Source organism: Ziziphus jujuba, chromosome 3 (assembly GCF_031755915.1).
Source record: "Ziziphus jujuba cultivar Dongzao chromosome 3, ASM3175591v1".
Lineage (NCBI taxonomy): Eukaryota > Viridiplantae > Streptophyta > Magnoliopsida > Rosales > Rhamnaceae > Ziziphus > Ziziphus jujuba.
Genome location: NC_083381.1, coordinates 30,521,514 through 30,543,964, shown reverse-complemented (window position 1 = coordinate 30,543,964; position 22,451 = coordinate 30,521,514). Strand labels below are relative to the sequence as shown.

General features: G+C 32.4%; 2 long non-coding RNA genes across 2 annotated transcripts; both read right to left on the bottom strand.

Annotated features, from left to right (window-relative positions):
* Window positions 1–8,306: 8,306 nt before the first annotated feature.
* On the bottom strand, window positions 8,307–10,754 carry LOC132803297 (uncharacterized). Its single transcript, XR_009638377.1, has 3 exons — window positions 10,515–10,754; window positions 9,898–9,977; window positions 8,307–8,761 (listed from the first exon to the last, which is right to left on the bottom strand). It is a non-coding gene; the product is annotated as an uncharacterized LOC132803297 (long non-coding RNA).
* A 314-nt stretch (window positions 10,755–11,068) lies between these two features.
* Window positions 11,069–12,065, bottom strand: LOC107423211 (uncharacterized). The gene is made up of 3 exons (XR_007242150.2): window positions 11,869–12,065; window positions 11,583–11,640; window positions 11,069–11,255 (listed from the first exon to the last, which is right to left on the bottom strand). It is a non-coding gene; the product is annotated as an uncharacterized LOC107423211 (long non-coding RNA).
* Between the last annotated feature and the right edge of the window lie 10,386 nt (window positions 12,066–22,451).

The window sequence follows — 22,451 nt, the reverse complement described above, 5'->3', positions numbered from 1 at the left end:
GGGGCATCCACCCAAATTCGTTTCAAAAAATAATATCTAATTTCATACATCTTTAGGAACTAAAAAAGTCAGAAAAATATGCTAAAAGGATGTCCGTAAATACATTCTATGAATTTCCTAAAGGCAAGACAAATAATATAAAATATAATTAAAAGTAACACAGGAAACATTTCCATGTCAAGTAACACCTACAAACTTATAAACATGTCAAATTCAAATAACAGTGAAAAAATTCCATCAATGGTATGGAAAATGCTATAAATGTTGGAAGCTATCTACGAATGACTATAATGAAGGAAAAAACACTCACAAATAAAATACACACTTACCATGGAATAAAGGAATGGAAACAGAGATGCTATTGGCAGCACTGCAAACAAATTGAGAAAGACAGTCAGTCATAAATGACTACTATGCTGAGAAAATGATATAGATCATACATTATAGAAGTGGTCCTGGACATGTGTGATTCAAGCAGGAAATGAAGAAGAGATCATTTCTTAAACAAATTCTATAAAAACATGGTATAAATAAGATTGATCCAAGTAAAAAGTACCAAATGACGAAAAATATCAGTGTGATGGACAGCTAAATTCTATTTGAAAAGGAAAGCAAAAGGCAACAATAAATGTCTAATCTATTTATAGATAAAATAAAATAACTTGAAAAAAAAATAAGAAGGATGAAGAAGAGGAAGAAGAAACAAGGCTATAAGTAGGACTTAAAAAAGGTTAACAAAACTGAATTAAAGTTAAAGATGTTTGTCGGATCTTCATTCAACCCTACTTCAAAGCATGTCTATAAAAAACAAAGTGTCAAGAAGAAGGAAGAATGTGAAAATGTTTTCCATCAAATTCTTTTGCTACTTCCTTGTCAACCTCTGCCAACCTTCCAAACTGCAGCATCAAATTCATCCACCAGTAATCTAAAAAGTACAAAACATATAGCAGAGAACAAATTACACATCACAGATGCAACAAATCAAACAAAACATCAACATGATCAACATTCAACAATGCTTTGAAATACCAAAAACCAAAAATTAATTAAAATAAATAAATAACAAACAGTAGAAGAATAAGAAAAAGCAGACCATTACACAACACAACAATCCAAATAAAAAGAAGGTCTCGAATTGGTAAACCACATTGTATCTCTTTATACTGTTCCACCTTACAACCTGGGCAACTCTCATAGTAAACCACATTCTTTAGCAGCCTCTCTCTACTCTCTTCCGCCAACCTTTTTTTTTTTTTTTTAACTTACTTCTTCAACTTTCAATACTCTCATAGGTTTCTCATTTATATTGAGAGATTGAGATAAATGAAACTCTATTATTGCTTCACCATTAAATGGATTTTAGTAAAGCACCGACTAAGCATAGCCAATGAAGCATGGCAGACAAACATAGAGACACCTTGCTCGTCCTTTATTAAGTCCCAACTTATATGGTGAAACTATAACAAATAACGTGTGGTTCTAACTCCTAACAATGTATATAAACTTATTTGTCTTTATTATTTTTTTTTTCTCCCATCTTTGTCTATTCCAGAAAGTCATATCTAGTAAAAAAAAAAAATTATATATATATATACCAATAATAATAATACATATTAAACACATTTTTCATTTCCTCTTTAACTATCATCATTCAATGTGTCAACCAATCATAATTTATACAGAACCGGTGGCAGATAAGCAGTGGCACCAGGCATCTAAGTAAAGCAAAGACATACATTAAATAAGTATCACATGCAACTACATAAAGTAATAAATTAAATAAGTATCACATGCAAAACCGTGACTAATGAACAGTCGAAGTTTTACCCTAATTTTGCAAGAGCTCATTTGTTCTATCTATAGAGAAACCACAAACATTACTTAAATTTAATAGCATCTAGCTACCATTTTTAGAGCTGTGAAGGAAGAAGATTCATACAAATCTAAAGACCCAAGTATCCATGCAAAACAACGTACACCTAAATGCAGATAAAAAAATTGCCACTACAGTATGCATCATATTTGCAATACCAAATGCAAATTATCAAACACGCAGAAACCTTAAGGGCAACAGATTTTGCATCATAATTAGATGCATAACCATAAGCAACTAACCATCATTACTTAATCAATTTTTCATACCAACCACAAATTTCCAATAAATGGACAAAATTATTCTAAATTTCATAAAATGTTTTAGAGCCTTTAGCATATATGTTGAAACATTCCTTACATAATTGCCAATGAAGAGTTCACGTTAATATTCAATTTCATTTCTGGCTTGTCATTTTCCAAATAGACCTTTCAACAAAATAACAAACAAATTTTAGGTTCTTATTCAACACATATTCCGCTCGTTAGCCTAAAGCCACTTAAAAAAATGATTAGATAACCTCCTGCACCTTGATGTCAATGGAATAGGGTAAGCCATAAGTCTCAATAGCTCCATAATTGTCCATGACCCTCCAAATAGAAGTTTGAAACATCCATCTTTTAGACTAACTATTCAAAGGGAAATCTTTTCTTTTTTGGAATGGGGGAACCGTATTACAAACCCCCAACTTTAACTAGTTCAGCAATCAAGCTCAATAGGAAAAACAAACTCTTGTCCTAATAAAGTTAAAATTACTTTTACATATTTATATATAATGAACAACAAACAACAAACAACAAAAACCAAATGCAACCCCTAAATCATCATAGGAGATGCTTTTGATGAGTGAGAAATAAGAGATACAAGAATCTAAACCTTTTGGTCGTTGTCTTCTCTCCTGAGATAGAAGAAGAACTTCGTGTAAAGTGAACAGTAGACCCAATTCCAAAAACTCCAACGGTTTCATTCACATAAAGTGATTTACAATCAGAATTTTCTGTTTCCTTCGACACAAAAGCAGAGGGAAAACCTCGCAAGACTCTGACTGACAGGCAAACCAATCCAAAGCTTTTGCATTGGAAGGCATAGCGACCTTTAGAAATCTTCACAGAATCACATATGAAATTAAAACCAAACAAACCAACATAGTATCAAAACAGCAAAGTCTTACGGAATTTTCCAGTACCTGAAACCGAAAGAACCCATTGGAGGTAGAAGGAGGATTCAACTTCAACTTCCCCACAGCATCTTTGATACTCTCTAATCCCTTCTCAAGCATCAATGCTGGGGGTAGAGTACGTGTAATGCAAGTCTCCACCACAAAATCCCCATCCTCCATTCTCGAATCCTTGCCGATTTCCATTATCGGATCATCAAATCGCAACCGAACACTATCTAAAACAATAATTACAAAAGCATAAGGAAAAAAATTACAGAAATAGCAAAAAAAAAAAAAAACATAACCCTAATTTCGATTCCAACTAATCCCAAAAGCAATCAAAAAAAAAAAAAAAAAACACACCCCACAAATGTTTTAAAAAAACCCTAGAAACCACTCAAATTGAAAAGTCAAAGGAAAAATGAAGCAAACAGACCAAGTGAAACAACAAGCTTGGGCATCTGCTTCCGCCATGCAGTACCACCCTTGAGCTTCATATACAAATCCACGTCCTCCTTCTTCACAATATCCTAATTTCAAATTCCAAACTATCAATTTCTTTGTATGGAATTTTGGTAATCTGAGAGACGAAACAAGGCTATTTGGCAAAAGGACAACTAAGTGAAGAAAGCTTGATGAATGAGAAGAGATTAGCCAGCTTTGGAAAAGGATGATGAAAGAAAAGAGAACAGTTGGGTGAAAAAAAGAAAAAAATAACATAAAATAAAAAAAAATAAAAATATTTAATTTGGATATAAAAATATTTTGAATTTATTAAAAATTAAAAGGATAGAAAAAAAATACCAAATGAATAAGTAAAAATCATGAAGCTCATCCCTATGGGGCATTAGCCAAATTCCTCTCTTAATTATTCTAATTTTTCAATCTCTTAGCTGGCTGGCCTCTCCCTTTCCCTCTTGGTCCCCCTTTCTCTCTACAGTTAGCCGTAAAGTTCAAACTTTTCAAAACCCAAGTTGCTCAAATCCCTTTCTTCCTGCATCCTCAAATCCTCTACTCTCCTACTAGCCACTTCCCTCACAGTTGCCCCTCCATCGTTGGCCGAGGAATTCGAGAAAGATGCTCTGTCTAATTTTGATCTCATATTGCCCATAATAACCAGAGTTCCTGATCCGGATGGTGGCCTTAGACAATATTTACTACTCTCCGTTAGGGCTGGATGATAGGGATACAAAGATTAAAAAGAAGCTTAATAGCTTGAAGGACACCTCGGAGAAGTTGAATCAGCAGGTCTCTGAACGCCCTGAAGAAGGAGACCCATTTGGAGGTGGAGCATAAACTGGCCGAGGCAAGGAAGAAGGTGGCGAACGCTACGTTTCTGACCCCTGCAATGCTCAGCTCGAACCCACCACAATGGCCCTGTCATAGGAGAACTATAAAAGGCTCGTCTTCTACGATCTGAGGTTTGTTTCTAAGCAAATTGGTCTATGAGTTGTTGTTTTTCTATGAGATTCAATAGAACCCGGTATTCAAGATCCAATTTTGCAACTCGGGCTTTGATTTCTGCTTTTAGTTAGTTTTGTTTATTTTATTTGAATTTTTTGGTTTTTGAATTTGTTGGAATAGCTTCCCTGGAAAAAATTAAGCTGTTGGTGTGAGAGTTGAGGAAAAAATGCCCTTCTAACAAAGCAAGTTTTCCTTGAATTTTTTTTATTTATGTCATTTATTAAGCTGATTTGCTTCTTCAGTGGTAATTGATTCAAATGCATTTCAATATTTCCATCTATGCAGTAATGGGTTTCCATTCAATGGAATCCGCTAGACTAAGAAAGTTTAGTTTTTTTTGAAATTTTCTTATGCGAATTTTTCTTTTCACTCAAATGCAGGATGATGCCGTAATTAGAATAATGGTTTAGTTGTATCATATGTGTATTGTACAATTTAGACTTAACTGGAAGGAGGTTTTAGATATCATTGTCTTATCATTCTATAGAACTTATATTCTTTTAAGAATTCTTATTTCCCTGTTTCTTCTACTTATATTTACTTGGGGCTTAGTGGTCTTGAGGAACCAAGTGGAGCCGATCGATGAGGGGATCACCAGAGAAGCTTCATTCATCTAAATTTATATCTAAATGAAAGGTATAATTACCATGAAAATTTATATCCAATTGTTTTCTTGGTCAATTCTTTTGTACATTGCATTTGTGATGCAAATCTATAGATCATTCGTTTTGCATTTGTGATGTAATTGTAATTAAAATGTGATGCTTAATGGGTCCTATACTATGCTTTCTAATACTTTTTCCAGATTAATACATGTCTTTTTATGGATCATAATCTGGAAATCTATTACCATGTTGACGTCGCTAGTAATATACATTTGACACGTGATACTTTTGTGTAACACAAAAGATTTTTTGTATTTGTTTATTCTTGTCAGTCTATAGCTTCATTGATCCTTGCTAGATTACTTTTGTTTTATTGTGATTGCTTTATTGGGATCCTTATGTAGTCCAACCACCAAGGATGACAGAGTACATTGTTAATGAGCGCTATGTTGATGTGGAGCCTCTAATCCTTAACAGAGTGAAGGTCAGTTTGTTGTGAAGGTTAGGTTATTGGAGCACATGTTTTATATATATATACATATATATATATATATATATTCCCTTACTTCGGGTTAAATTGTACACCTATTTAATTTTAGGGGAATTTGGCCCAATACCCTCATAGGACCGAGGTTAATGATTTTTGCCCCCTCCCATGATATCTTTTTTGTTTTACCCCTCAATATCCATTGTAACCTTCAAACAAAAAAAAAATTACTTACATATCCTATTATATTTTAAACCAAACAAAAATCAACTTTTTCTAAACGTCTTTACACGAACACACAAATACAAAAAACCAAACAAACGGCTTTACACGAACACACAAATACACGAAAATCCCAAAATTTCATAAAAGTGTCTCAAATTTTGCAAACAAAATTGGATGACTGTTCACCCTCGGTAATTCCCGAGGAAATCGTCGGTAACCAACAAATACCCTCTGGAAAAATTATCGACGGTTTCGTCGGTAATTCCCGAGGGTGTACAGTCCATAACATTTTACCAATTTTTTGGGCCCCACAAGTCCCATAACGTGTGTTGAATGCAAAAACATGGCAAATAGGGATTCTAAAATTATGCTAAGTAGAGAAAATCCCAAAATTTCATAAAAGTGTATCAAATTTTGCAAAAAATTTGGATGACTGTTCACCCTCGGTAATTCCCGAGGAAATCGTCGGTAACCAACACATACCTTCTGGAAAAATTACCGACGGTTTCGTCGGTAATTCCCGAGGGTGTACAGTCCATAACATTTTACCAATTTTTTGGGCCCCACAAGTCCCATAACGTGTGTTGAATGCAAAATAGGGATTCTAAAATTATACTAAGGAGAGAAAATCCCAAAATTTCATAAAAGTGTCTCAAATTTTGCAAAATAATTGGATGACTGTTCACCCTCGGTAATTCCCGAGGAAATCATCGGTAACCAACAAATACCCTCTGGAAAATTTACCGACGGTTTCGTCGGTAATTCCCGAGGGTGTACAGTCCATAACATTTTACCAATTTTTTGGGCCCCACAAGTCCCATAACGTGTGTTGAATGTAAAAACATGGCAAATAGGGATTCTAAAATTATACTAAGTAGAGAAAATCCCAAAATTTCATAAAAGTGTATCAAATTTTGCAAAAAAATTGGATGACTGTTCACCCTCGGTAATTCCCGAGGAAATCGTTGGTAACCAACACATACCCTCTGGAAAAATTACCGACGGTTTCGTCGGTAATTATCGAGGGTGTACAGTCCATCACATTTTACAAGTTTTTTGGGCCCCACAAGTCCCATAACGTGTGTTGATGCAAAAACATTGAAAATAGGGATTCTAAAATTATGCTAAGGAGAGAAAATCCTAAAATTTCCTAAACGTGTCTCAAATTTTGCAAAAAAATATGATGACTGTTCACCCTCGGTAAATACCGACGAAACCGTCGGTAATTATTCCAGAGGGTATGTGGTTGGTTACCGACGGTTTCCTCGGGAATTACCGAGGGGGTACAGTCATCCAATTTTTTTCTAAAATTTGAGACACGTTTATGAAATTTTGGGATTTTCTCTCCTTAGTATAATTTTAGAATCCCTATTTTGCATGTTTTTGCATTCAACACACGTTATGGGACTTGTAGGGCCCAAAAAACTTGTAAAATGTGATGGACTGTACACCCTCGGTAATTATCGACGAAACCGTCGGTAATTTTTCCAGAGGGTATGTGTTGGTTACCGACGATTTCCTCGGGAATTACCGAGGGTGAACAGTCATCCAATTTTTTTGCAAAATTTGATACACTTTTATGAAAATTTGGGATTTTCTCTACTTAGTATAATTTTAGAATTCCTATTTGCCATGTTTTTACATTCAACACACGTTATGGGACTTGTGGGGCCCAAAAAATTGGTAAAATGTTATGGACTGTACACCCTCGGGAATTACCGACGAAGCCATCGGTAATTTTTACAGAGGGTATTTGTTGGTTACCGACGATTTCCTCGGGAATTACCGAGGGTGAACAGTCATCCTATTTTTTTAGAAAATTTGAGATACTTTTATGAAATTTTGGGATTTTCTCTCCTTAGGATAATTTTAGAATCCATATTTTTCATTTTTTTGCATTCAACACACCTTAGGGGATTTGTGGGGCCCAAAAAATTGGTAAAATGTGATTGCCATAGGGTTTCGGTAATTGCTGACGAAACCTTCGGTAATTTTTTAATCAAAAACAAATTGAACATTTTCATTTTTTAATGCCGTTTGATCACTTACTTTGCCAGAATTTATCATTAATAATGCTACATTTAGCATGTTATTGGTTGGAACACACATGATTGAAGTTGCCGGATGGAATTGTTATGAGTCTTTTACGACGGTGTACAAATGTCAATTACCGATGATGCATTGGTCATTACCATTGGGCAGTAATATCATCCATACAATAGTAAGAAACATACAAACAACTGAACCAAAAACTAAAGACGGAATGATATGTTATCAAATCAATACGACAGATGAATTTGACAATAAAAGAACACATAAAGCCAACGTCTATTACGCCAAAACACACGTTACGTGGTTGACCAACTAATTACATTCCTGACTACATTTCATACACACGCATACCACATAACATGGCCTCATTGTCTGAATATAGCATCATGCGATTGATGGGCGTTCGTTTCAGTGGTGCTGTTGGTTATTAGTGCTATCAAGAGGTACGACGGTGGAGCATGATCGGCTGCTGTGACCAACCTGTTTGCACCTCCCGCATCTATATTGATGACGCTCCTCTCCTTGAGATTGAATCCTCTTCTTTCTCGGTCTTCCTGACTGTTTGCCAATTTGAGGTGGAAGTACAACCTGGTTTATGACATCATCTGGAGCATGCCACTGACTTTTATCTCCAAGTGGATATTGGTTTCCGAATATGCATCACGGAGTGAGTCAACTGAGTAATGCGCCGAGCAAAGGAAATATGGAGAGATATGTCGATGCTTACATGCTGCAATTGCATGGACACAAGGAAATCCATCAATATCAAATTCCTTGCATGAGCACGTCTTATTTTCTAAGTTAACAACTCCAACGAACATGCCATGGCCAACAACTTGAAACTCATATAAGTTCATTGGCATAACACGTAAGCCTCTGCCATTATTTGAGCGGTCCTGCGTGATTTTTTCCAACCAATTAGTAACAGGAGTTTGCATTGCAGCAGCGTTAGTTCGACGTTCATACCACCACCTTTGCAAAACATCACGAATGTGATCTAGTAATGGCAACACAAGTTTATCCCTAGCATCAATAAGCACAGAGTTCATGCTCTCTGCAATGTTAGTTGTCATTATGTTGTATCTATTGCCCGGAAAATGTGATCTAGTCCAATATAATATCAACCAATATAATATTAAACACAGTAATCACATAATAAAAGCATTAAAAGTTAACTAAAGACTATAATTGTGGATATTTAGATATCATAAAACATCAACAGTAAGTAGACTTCTCATATAAAACATTTAATATGTCCCTAAGAAGATAATAATCATCAAATGCGGCTCCTACCATGGACCTACCAATAATCTAAACCACAACAGCTGTGGTCCTTGTGGTCCTTAAAATTTGGAATAGAAACCTAAAGTGAAAGAGCTTCATGATATCATAATATGCTGACAACACAAATACAATTGAGTGAATAATCTTCCACCAGTTCCTTTCACCCTAAAAAGAAAAAAGTTCATCCCACATAACAAATAGCAGGGAGGATTAAGCATTTCTTAAAAATTAACAATGTTTCAGAACATGTGACAAATAAATTGCTTAATTTTTAAAATCCTAAAAACTAGTTATTAAGTGCACAGGAGAAAAAAGGTTCTTAGGAGAAAAGTAGAGCATTGCATGCAAACACATAGAAATATACACAAGCTGTGTACTGACAAATTGTCTGATACAGTTTATGTCCTTTTACATTCCTCTTTCAGGAAATATTTAGGCCACAATACATCTCAACTGGTATCTCAATCAAATGTTAGATGTTGCATAACAACCTAAAAAACCCAAAAAAAAAAAAATGAAAAACAAAAAATGAACTTACAATTGCTTTTTCTTAGTCACTTCGTCTCCTTCCAAGAAGTAACCAGAAACCCCATATATCTCCTACATCCGTATATGCACTAAAAGCTTAGACATCTTTTTTATTTTTTATTTTTTAGTTTTATTGTTTTCATAAAAAGCTTTTCCTCAAAAAAGGGTATATTGACTACTTGTCCAAGAAATAAACAGATGCACAAGTTTCACGGATTACCTGCTTATCCAACCAGACAAGATATTGCACCACTGCAACGCCATCTCGAATGTGTGCTTTTTTCAAACCTTCCAACTCCACTGGGTTCCAAGTTTTTAAATTATCAGTTGTAAATAAGATAAGGAAAAATCAGAAGTCAAACTAAATAAATTGATTGCAAAAAATTTATTCATTCTAAGATATCAAATTGCAAATAGAAAATTAAACGTGACATGTTTTTACTGGAAAATGAACAAAAGTCAAATCTTTGGATAAAATCACAGGTTTAATTATATCAAGTTTTTAAATATTTTAAATTTCCTCGTTATAAAGGGTTGTCTGACTATTTGAGGGCTATCTCTAATTTGCATTGCCACCTTGTCTTTTAAAAGGCAAGGTATAAAGTTCAATAAAGCATCTAGGATAAGAAGTAACCATCCCTTGAAAAGAACAAACTTGTAAGAACTGCCAAATTTAAAAATAACTTCTTGTCTTCTACATATTGTCTCAAAAATATGAAATGGACATTTTACATATTACATATTGACATATGTCCAACTGTACGCACCAATCAAAATATGTATCTTAAATATGAACAGAAATCCATGACAAGAAATGCACGGTCAAGTTTAACATACCTATCAAACATGCTCTGTAGTATGCACCAATTTAAGGTCCACTCAAGGGTTTTAGTCAGTATCAAACGACGGCACTTTCCCTTTGAACCAGATTTGACAGTTGGACCAGCACCAGGGACCCATTTTGAGATTGGAAATGCAAATACTCCCTTGTTAAGCATTCAAATCAAGTAGTTTTCCTTCTGCATCAATTGCATCACCACATCATGAGCAGAAAGATCCTTAACCACACAAAGCTGTTGCAAACTTTGTAGCTGGACAACCTTTTCAATAATCGCTACCCATGGCATGGTTTGAATTTTATTATCTGTAATATCAAGACTGCAAGAAAAAATCTTGGTCATTGTCCTAAAAAAATGATACATTCAGTATAATCACCACCAAATATTGCTGCATATCAAATTTTGAGTCATACCTATTGTAATAGAAATGACAGATTCTAAGAGTTACTCTTCCTATTAATCATTTTAGAAATTGATTCCTAAATATATATATTCCTTTTTTCCAAAAAGAATGTTTATACAAAGCAAAAAGGGAGCATAGGACAAGACAAGCTAGCTTAGTTCAACATTTGATAACCCAAACCCACAAAAGGCATCTGCAATACTTTTTTGTGAAGCTTCCCAAATGCAGGCAAACATATCAAAACTCTCAGATTTTCACCAGCTATTTGACAGTACCATAGGGAAGAACCCACCCAACCAAATGCAAATCTTGTTGTTGATGCCTTGTCTGGCAAGCCTGCATCATCCATTAACACATTCAAAAGAGTCAGTACAAAGAGTAATAACACCTTGGCCTGAAACTCAAAACATTTAAAATTATGTATATAGCATCTAAGAAATTATTCAAAAAATCTAGAGTGATTTCCTAACACAAACAGAGGTCCTTCATTATGACCAAAGATGAACACAAAATTTGGACAAAGGTATTGAGAAATTAATTATAATTATTATTGTTCAGAAGTTTGTTCTTTCTTCTCGAAACTTTTTTTTTTTAACCCCTTCATGTCATAACTATTTAAGAACCTTCTAATGCATTTTACCAATATCTACTCGGCATGGTTACCTTTCTAGGGGAATATATTCGGGTTCTCCAACAAAGGGCTTCTGATTCCTCCCTCAGTCTGCAATATTGAAGACAGATTTTCTGATGAGTACTTAAAGAAAGCAATAGAACAAGATAAATTTCCTTGCTTATGGAATTTATTAATCTAGCACTAATTATAGTTGCATACAGACTTGATACTACATCATAATTACTGCAACAATTGAAAGTGTGCATATACTAACAAATTTTCTACCCAAAAAATGATGGAAAGCGACAAAATGAAAGGAGGTTCAAGACCACTCACTCATTCTCATCTCTGGTGCTGCTAGTGCAGGTGTTAGAGCAGCTGCAGGGAACACTTCAATTGTTGGCACTTAAAAATTTTCCAGAATATGACTTCCTTGGTTGAGACATTGTGAGACCGTTTTGTAGTTGGCTGCAGCAAATCATCTGAGAGGTCTCTGACGTACGCAGCTTCTTCTGAAAACTTAACAATCTAGAAAAACAGTTTGGTAAACCATTGACACCACTTATGTCATATTGGTCTTTTTCATAGGTTTAATGTTTTTGTTAAAATTAGACAAAATTGATCATACATATTATTGAAATAAATTCGCAACATTTAGGATAAATTTGTTTAATTTCACTTTTTTTTCTTATATAAAATGGTTTTGATTAGGCCTGGTAAAATCTCACACAACACAATAACAGCGATATGAACTCACACGATAATTTGCAGATTGGGATTGATAATATTGTGTCGGATCCGTATCAATGTTACCCAATAAAATCCAATAAATTAACGGATTTTAATGAATGAAATACGATAATATACAATAAACCCATTAGATCTATTAAACAAGGATATTTTTGTAATTATACAAATTTTATAATATTGAAATTATTTAATTCATTATTAAACATATATTAATTTTTTCTTTTTTAGTTTAGTTTTTAAAAAATCTAAAAATAAACAAGTCTTTTTAAAAGATTTTTTTTAGAAAAATATTATTTTATTATTTGAAAGCTACATCAAATTTAAATTTTTAAATTTGTATATATTTTTAATGGGTTAATGGATCCGATGACCGATTACACGATTATTTAATAAATGGATTCGGATTTATCTATTTTCATATAAAAGTTTAATGGATCGTATTTGGATTATTTATATTTCATACGAGCACGACACAACACAACACAACATGTTACTAGGTCTAATTTTGATTTAAATAACTATTATTTATATATACTATCATACAAAATACTCAACCTATATATGTCTTATTTTTAGGTGAAATTGCCGTTTTTTTTTTTTTTTAAATTTCAAATAGATACTATCAATTTGAATACTAGGCTATCAAAATAACATGTGACAAAATATTAAATCTAACATTGTCTTAATTTTAGGTGAAATCGTTTTTTTTTTTTTCAAATATATACACTATCTATTTGAATATTAGGTCAATAAAATAACATGAGAAATACTAATCTAACATTATGTTTTATTTTTAGGTTAAATTGTTTTTGCTTGGATAATTACACTTTAATATTCTTTAAAATAACTTAATTTTATTTTGGATCTTCAAAATCAATTTCATCACATTGATAGCCTTTATTTTAAAACTCCTTATAAATTGGTCCAATTCAGTTAAAATTGATAAAAACCGTTAAACAAGGATCATGTGCCAGACATGTGACCCCAAATCTAATTTTTCAATATATATATATATTTTTTAAGATTTGCCTCCCATTTTCCCATTTAAAATTTCACCCAAAAAAAAAATTTGAGATCTTGAAAAAAATTCCTGAGAGCAAAATAAAATAGAAAATGGTAAAAAAAGAATTTTGGCAGCCAAAAAAAAATACCAAATGATTAAAAAAATTTTGAGTGGCAAAAAAAAAAAAATTATTTAAAAAAGTTTTCAAGAGCCCAAAAACATACCAAATGTTTAAAAATCCAAGAGTCCCAAAAAAATATAAGATAGTAAAAAAAAAATTCAAAAGCATGATAAAAATACCATATGGTAAAAAAATTTTAAGTGTTTGAAAAAAAATTACTAGATAGTTAAAAAAAGTCTAGAGCGCCTGAAAAAACTCCTAGATGTTCAAAACAATTTCTGAAATTTAAAAAAAAAAAATGTGATATGGTTAAAAAAAATTTCAAGCGCCTGAAAATGCTATCAAATGTGTAAAAAAAAAAAAAAAAAAAAAAAAAAAAAAAAACTAGATGTTAAAATAAATTTGAGAACTCTAAAAGAATATCATATGGGAAAAAGATTATGAGAGCATAATAAAAATATCAAATGATAAAAAAAAAATTTTGAGAGCACGAAAAAATAGCGCATGTCAAACACAAAAAAGAAAGAATCCAAAAAAGTTTCAGATCATAAAAAAGAATTTTGATCGGAGAAAAAATAATATATATTCAAAAAAAATTCAAGAACTGGTAAAAGTAAGAAATGTTCAAATAATTCTAAAAGCCTAAAAAATACAGATGGTTACAAAAATTCCAAATGCCCAAAAGAATATTAGATATTCAAAAAAAAATTTGAGAATCCCAAAAAATACTAGATGGTAAGAAAAAAAATTCTGAGAGCATGATAATTATACCATATGTTCAAAAACAATTCTAAGAGCCCAAAAAATATCAAATATTCAAAAAAAAATTGAGAGCAGAAAAAAAATACTGCATGACAATAAAAATTTGAAGAGCACTGTAAAAATACCATATGGAAAAAAAATTCTGATAGTGTAAAAGGATATTAGATAGTTAAAAAAAATTTTCTGAGTACTTAAAAAAATAGTAAATAGTGAAAAAATTCCGAGACTTGATAAAAACACATGTTTTTTGGGCTCTCAATTTTGTTTTTTCTTTGAAAATCTGGTAATTTTTTAGCTCTCATAATTTTTTTACCATTTGGTATTTTTTTTTTTTTTTTGCACTCAAAATTTTTTTAACCATCTTCTGTTAGGCTCTTAGATTTTTTTTTTTTTTAAACGTCAGATTTTTTTAGCTCAAATTCTTTTTTTTTTTTTATCATATGATATTTTTTCACGCATTCTAAATTGTTTTAGCATCTAGTTATTTTTACAAGTTTTCAGAATTTTTTTGAATTTTTTTTTTTGGTATCTTTTGAGCTTTAAAATTTTTTTTTTCACCATATGGTAATTTTCTAGGCACTTAGAATTTTTTTAATCATCTAATATTTTTTCAATTTTTTTAATCATCTAATATTTTTTCTTTTGAGCTCTTGGAAATTTTTTTGAATATTTGGTTTTTTTATGATTTCTAATTTTTTTAGTGTTTGGTATTTTTTGTGGTCTACTTTTTTTTTAACATTTGTTATTTCTTTTGGCTCAAAATTTTTTTTTGAATGTTTGATATTTTTTCAATCTCTAAACTTTTTTTTTAAACATTTGGTATTTTTTTGGGGCTCAATTTTTTTAAAAAAATTGAGGTACGTGTGCAGCACGTCACTCCTATTCGATAGAAACCATCAATTTAACCGAATTGGAACAATTTATAAATATTTTGAAAATAAGAGATATCAGTATTATGAAATTAATTTTACAGCTCAAAATGAAATTAAGTGATTGTAAAGATATTAAAGTGTAATTATTGATTTTTTAAAAAATATATATATATACTATCAATTTGAATATATGCTAGCTTTCAAAATATCCCTGTACAATCAATGTAAGATTACATCTTATTTTTAGCTGAAATTGCTGCCTCTTTTTTTTTTTTTTTTGGGGTTATTATTTTTAAATTTTTTTTTTAAATAATATATACTATCAATTTGAATACTAGGCTATCAAAATAACATGATCACGAAACATTATGTCTTATTTTCAACAGAAATGATTTTTCTTTTTGTTTAATATATGCACCATCAATTTGAATATTAGGCTATCAAAATAACATGCATGAAAAATTACCTACCTATCATCATGTCTTCTTTTCAGATAATTTGTTTTAAGAAAAATATATACTATCTATTTGAATATATACTAGACTATCAAAATAAAATGACTCAATCTAATGTTATGTCTTATTTAAAGATGAAATTGCTCCTTTTCTTTCTTTCCTTTTTTTTTTTTTTTTTTAGGAAAAAGGGAAAATTTATTAATCCACCCTCAATTTTCACACTTATGTTTCAATATCCCTTTTAACCTTTATTTATTTATTTTTTATGCAATTACTGCTCAAACTATTGCATAAGGTCAAATTGCCCTATATTTAGAATTTTTGTTCGTTAAAAAATTTGACAAAATTAGCCAATATAAAATGAAAATGAAAATGGAAAATGTGACAGTTTGATTTTATGCAAACTTTAGCGACGAGATTATTTCAAAAATGAATTTGAGGGCAAATTAAAATACTAGTGAAATTAAGTTGAAGTGAGTAAATTATAATTTCCAAATAAAAAAAAAAAGGCTTACAGTGTACTTATGTATGAAATGCGAATTATTAGAAAAAAATTGTTTTTATTTTATTTAAATATGAGTATATTACATAAATACCCATGCAGCCATGATCACCCTCTCACTCTGCTCGCGCGCACTCTTGACGGTACACTGTTACATTGCTTGCTCTGCTATTCAGTCACTACTCCTTAGTTTCACAAACCTCAAAAGCTAAATATCCAAAGAGTATAATGTGGCCGCAAAAAGCTCCGTATGCCCAAAATCGAGGTTTCTGAAAGAGAGCCCTCACATTATTCACCGAAGAACGTACAAGCAAGCAAGCAAGCAAACCCATAACCACAGGTAAACCCAATTAATCTCTTCATTTTAGATTTAGGGTTTCATTCTGTTTCTTTCAGAATCTAAGATGTTAGCCAAATAGATTATAGGTTTGAGACATTGCTGTTAAAATGGAAAAATGGGTTATTAGGAAGTGATTGGTGGTAGGAATGGAGAAGGATTTGTGATTCTCCAAATCCTTTGAACACTTAGTTGGTGTGGAAGAGTGTGGGAGCAAGAGAGAGTTCGGAAAAAAAGCTTGATCCTAAAATTTTATCTTTGATAGATGAGAAGATATCAATTAGTATTTTGTACCTTAGATGGCAGAAGATCGACAATTAATTATAAATTATTCAAATATAAAGGGTACTTTTGAGAACAAATTATAAAAGATCGGTAAAACATTTCTGTATGAAGACGAGCTATAAATTTTAATTTTTTGGAGAAAAAAAAAGCCCCTAACCTCAACTGTAAATGATTTCTCAGCTGATGCACTCTGGTAGTTACTATCATATCTAACATCATTAGCATCATCCACAAAGTTCCCTTTGTCAAATATTCCTTACAGTTGTTTTTTTTGGTCCAATCATAACAAGTAGCGGTGAAAGAATTAATATTTCCACTTGATGTAGGTGTCACTATCTTTGCGTTGCTAGTTTTCAGCATTCTAATTAAATTCATCTCAAGCATAATACTTTTTCCAAATTCTGCAATGCCATTTTCATGCCCCCTTTCATTTTCATCTCCTCTGTCCAATTTCTGAAGTCTCTGTAACAGTTTCATTCACCTTGTAATCATAGTCACTTTCTTTCACCTGTAGCAAAAGTTTATTCAGACACCTTTCTCAATAAACTTCCAAAATTTACCTGACCATGATATTAGCAATATGCAAAACTCAAAAGACCAATAAATATACATACAACGCTATATTGGAAATCTAAAAAGCTGTCTGCTATTGAGACTATTAGTTAATTGTGAAAACTCCACCATATTTGGAAAAATTTGTACTAATCTGACTTCATCTCATTGGTTCATTCATTTATACTACTGTATTTCCAGGAAAGTACTTCAACTAATTTTTCTTAAAGCAAGTTACAAGAAACATTATTTCATAATTTGTATTTTGTTAGCTTAAAAAGTTAGATTTGTTAGCTTTCAGAGTTTCTGGTCTGTGAAATTATCACTAAATTTACAAACTGGTTCTTAGCTCTTTATGTAGCATTGTGGTGTCTGTATATCTTGTTAGTATGGCTATACCTTACCAGCTACAAATTCAAAATACATTTAATTTTCTGCTTATATTTTACTAATTATATAGCCTCGGCGGCTGGTGCTAGGTATGGAACATTGTGTTCGAAGATGATATATGAATGCTGGAATTTAGTCATAAACTGAAGATTTTGTTTTACTAAAAGATTGGATTGCATGAAAAGTCTGCACATTTCTATTCTCCTTATTTACACTATATAAGCTGAATCCATGTATATTATAAAAATAAAGCAAGACTTAATAGTTTCTCCTCCTTTCTCTTATTGGTTAACTTGGTTGCCCATAATTTTGAGGAGGGAAATGTCCAGAATGCACAGATTCAACCGTCTTTTGGGTCTGACAATTCTTGTATTGCCAAATTTGTTTTCATCATCATTTTTGAGTAGTTTGGACGTTATGTCATGTATGCAAGCAATAAGATATATGAGGTTTTGATACGAACCTAGGACGACCTGCTCCTAAACCCGTATTATATTAGCCCGGATCTTTAATTAAGTTCAAGTTCTAATGGAATGGACCTCAACCCCTAACCAACCTGTGGTTAGAAACCTTGGTATAATGAAGACGCCACAATAGGGGATGGAAAACCTATTGATAAGTCAAGCTAAAACAACCAATTCTCTGATGGTGTTTTAGGTGTTCTCAAAGAACAGAGAGATAATTAATCTCACAAGTATTTTCTTAATCAAATCAAAGTTTTAAAGTTATCTTATTAATGAAAAATAAGCCTTTAAATAGGCTTTGAAAGAAACAACATAAACCCTAAAAACCCTAGGAAAAACCGGCCACACAATGGAGAATCCTACCTTGGCCGAAACTTTCCTAATCCTAAACTAATTTGGATTAATTAATTCCTTTATGTTGAATTTAGGAATTAATTAATTTACAATGAAAATAATAAAATAAAAACTTTCCTAAACTTATTTATCCAGAAAATAAATAAATAAAACTTAAAAAGTAAAGGTAGTTTCCTAAAACAAAAAGTAGAATAAAATTAGGAAACTAAAATACTAGCTTTTTGACTAATTTGACTTTGACTATTCTTTGACCAAATTGATCTCCAAATCAGCTTCAATATGCTTTGTAGGATGCCAAATAAGCTTATTGTGAAGTTCCCCACGTTGCCCTTGCTTGGAAGTATGAAAAAAGGTCAATACAGTAAAATACAGTAAAACCCGCGGAGAATACAGCAAATCTGGCCCTTTCCTTCTCCTTGTGCGCAAACCACCTTGTTGGTCGGCTTTGAAGCTGCTTTGGCTGGTTTCTATGACTCATCCTCCATATGAATTGATCCCATAAAGATGGGGTTCCAATTCATACAACCCGGCCTCCTTATTAGCACCAAAAACGTCACCCGGCCCTGTTTTGGCTTCTATTGCTTGTATGAGTAAAACAGGCCTTGGTTCTTTAGATGTGGCCAACCCCTCTTGGCTATGACTTATTCCTTGTATGAAGACAGCAAGATTGTCCTTGAACCTCTTGGCTTGGGCCCTAGTGATCGGTCCCACCTTCATTTGTATTGGGTCAGCACCCCAGCGGGTTGTTGGTCGAGCAGTCTCGGGTGGATTCGCATCAGGTTTATATGGTCAAAAATAGATTTTAAGTAATCAAGCCATACAGAGTGTTTATATTCTAATCTAGAGATCTACTTCGTGCTGGATTTCTAAATTGATTTAAGTGTATAGAGGCGATTAACTCATTGATTTGATTGACTTTTTTTCTTTAAGAGAGGAATCGTATTAAAGTATTAATGATGTCATTTACATTGAAAAGACTAAAATATCCATCATATATTTGAATTTACAAATTATCCCAATTTGACCTTTGAACACCATAAAATCGGAGGATAATTAAGTGAATTTAAAATTAATCTGACCAACCTAGCTTCTTCCTCTTTCAGGATGTCCATCTCTCCCCTTCTTCCCTCTCTGGATTTATCTCTCTTTCCCTATCCATACACCCCAATGTTGAACAACCCCAGTTCCAGATTCAAATTCAGATTCTTCTTCTGACTTTACCATCTTTCATATTCCTCTTAAGCATATTTTTTTTCTTAAATTTAGATTGTCATTTGTGATCAATGGAGAAGGATTTGGGATTCTCCAAATCTCTTTGAACACTCAGTTGGTGTAGAAGAGTGTGGGAGCAAGAGAAGAGTTTGGGAAAAAAAGCTTGATCCTAAAATTTTATCTTTGATAGATGAGAAGATATCAATTAGGATTTTGTATTTTAGATAGCAGGATGGACAATTAATTGTAACCATTCAAACATAAAAGGGTATTTTTGAGAACAAATTATAAAAGATTGGAATAGCATTTTTAACTTTTTCTATTAAGATAAAAGCCCCTAAATTTCAACTGTCAATGATTTCTCATCAGATGCACTTTGGTACTAACTATCATATCCAACATCTTTAGCATCATCTACAGAGTTCCCTTTGTCAAATATTCCTTACAGTTGTCTTTCTGGTCCCAATCATAACAAGAACTTGTGGCGAAAGAATTAACATTTCCACTTGTAGGCCACCCTCCGCCAGGGGAAGAATTTTGATTAAACTCTTTGATTAAATCTATTTTTCTCGCTATCATCGCGTTGCTAGTTTTCAGCATTCTAGTTAATTCCATTTTTTGTGTAATGCTCTTTTAACATTTGCAATGCCACTGTCATGCCCTCTTTTATTATCTACATGTCCTCTGTCCAATTTCTGAAGCCTTTGCAGTGAATGATAAAAGTTTCATTCACCTTGTAATCATGATCACCTTCTTTCAGCTGCAGCAAAAACATAATTCAGACACCTTTCTTATCAAACATACCAAAATTAACAATCCAATAAATATTCATACAACGCTATATCCGAAATCCAAAAAGTTGTCTGCCATTGAGATTATTTGTTAATTGTGAAAACTCCACCATATTTGGAAAAATATGTACTAATTTTTGACATCATCTCATTGGTTCGTTCATTTATACTACTGTATTTCCAAGAAACTATTTCAACTCATTGTATCTAAAGCAAATTACAAGAAACATTATTTCATAATTTGTATTTTATCAGCTTGTAAAATTAAATTTGTTAGCTTCCAGAGTTTCTGGTATGTGAAATTATCACTAGATTTACAAATTGGTTCTTAGCTCTTTATGTAGCATTGTGGTGTCTATATCTTGTTAGAATGTCTATTCCTTACCAGCAACAAATTCAAACTACATTTAATTTTCTGCTTATGCTTTCCTAATTATATAGCCATGGCGGCTGTTGCTAGGTATGGAACATTGTGTTCAAAGATGATATATGAATAATGGAATTTATCGTAAACTGAGGGTTTTGTTTTACTTAATGATTGGATTGCATGAAAAATCTGTGTATTTCTATTTTCCTTATTTATACTACTTAAGGCTGAATCCATGTATGTTATAAAAATAAAGCAAGACTTAATAGTTTCTCCTCCTTCTCTTATTGGTTTACTTGGTTGCTCATAATTTTGAGGAGGGAAATGTCCAGAATACAAAGATCCAACAGTCTTTCGGGCTGGACATTCTTCTATTGCAAAATTTGTTTTCATCATCTCTTAGTGTACTTTGGATGTTTTGTTATGTACGTAAGCATTAAGATATTTGAGGTTTTTTGTTGATGTCAATAAGTCATTCTTGCAAAGCTTTAATCTGTTTGTCATGTCGCATCCTATTTCCAGTGATTTATTGCCAGAAGATGTCATGCTTCTACACTCAGTTGTGTGTAATTAATTCTACATATTGAAGAATGTGTTTGTTTTAATTACCATTTGATATCTCTTTATCTATTAATCCATTCTTAATGGTCTATATGTTTTATATTTGTTTCAGACCCCAAGGATTGAGCTGTTAAAATAGCCAGCATTATTCACCATCATCATTAGACAAAGTAAGTACTTGGCATCTCTTGATGTTTATAAAGATTTTCATTTCTTAAATGATTGACTTTTTTTAGAAATTTAATGTACTTATTTACTTTGCAGGCATTCTATCTGAGCTTGGCTGATACTGCTTTTGTAGACCATTTCTTAGACCCGACCCATGGCTGAGATTTATACTATATCTATGCCTACTGAGATGATTCAGTTCAGCAATGTAGAACATTGCAATGTAAGCATCTTTTCTTTACTGATATGTTGATGGATTTTTTTTGGTGCCAACAAGTGATATTACACCCATTTTCAGTTTTTTATACATTAATTTTGAATTGTCCAGGCACAATGGAAAAAGTTGTTATTGAAAGGCATGTTATTGTTGAAGGAAGTTTGGGAGGCCTTGCAGAAGCTTAAACCTAGATTTGAAGGCACTTTGATTATAAGAGGCTCTGAAACAGCATTCTCGTACATTGAAGAGATGCTACAAGAAGAGCAACGAGATTTACAGGCTTGTCTTATATTATCTGACTCCTTTATTCAGTTTAACTATTTTAGTTTGAATATAAATTACATATAACAAACTCTCTGCGATATCCTTTCAGCTAGTTCATGACTCAGATCAGCCCATTCATGAAGTTTTCAGTGTAAACAAATTGTTGTGGGAGCTTCTACTTGAAAGCTGTGTTTGGGAACGACGCATAAGTTCGTTGTTATCTCTAAATCCTGCCTTAGATGCAGAGGGATGGTTTTGGGCACCCTTTGCCGAAATTAAAGGGAGAAACATGAAGGATTTCGAGAAATTTGAAGATATCAAGAGCCACAGTGCAGAATATCTCCCAACAAACATTGACTTCATCACCAGAGAATTAAAAAGGGTTCGTGTTTCCTTTACCAGTGGAGAAGAGAAGCATATTGCTGCTGTTTTCAAGGATGAGCTGACAAGCATTGTTGCATGTGCATTGGCATTTCTGAAGGATCGTCCTCT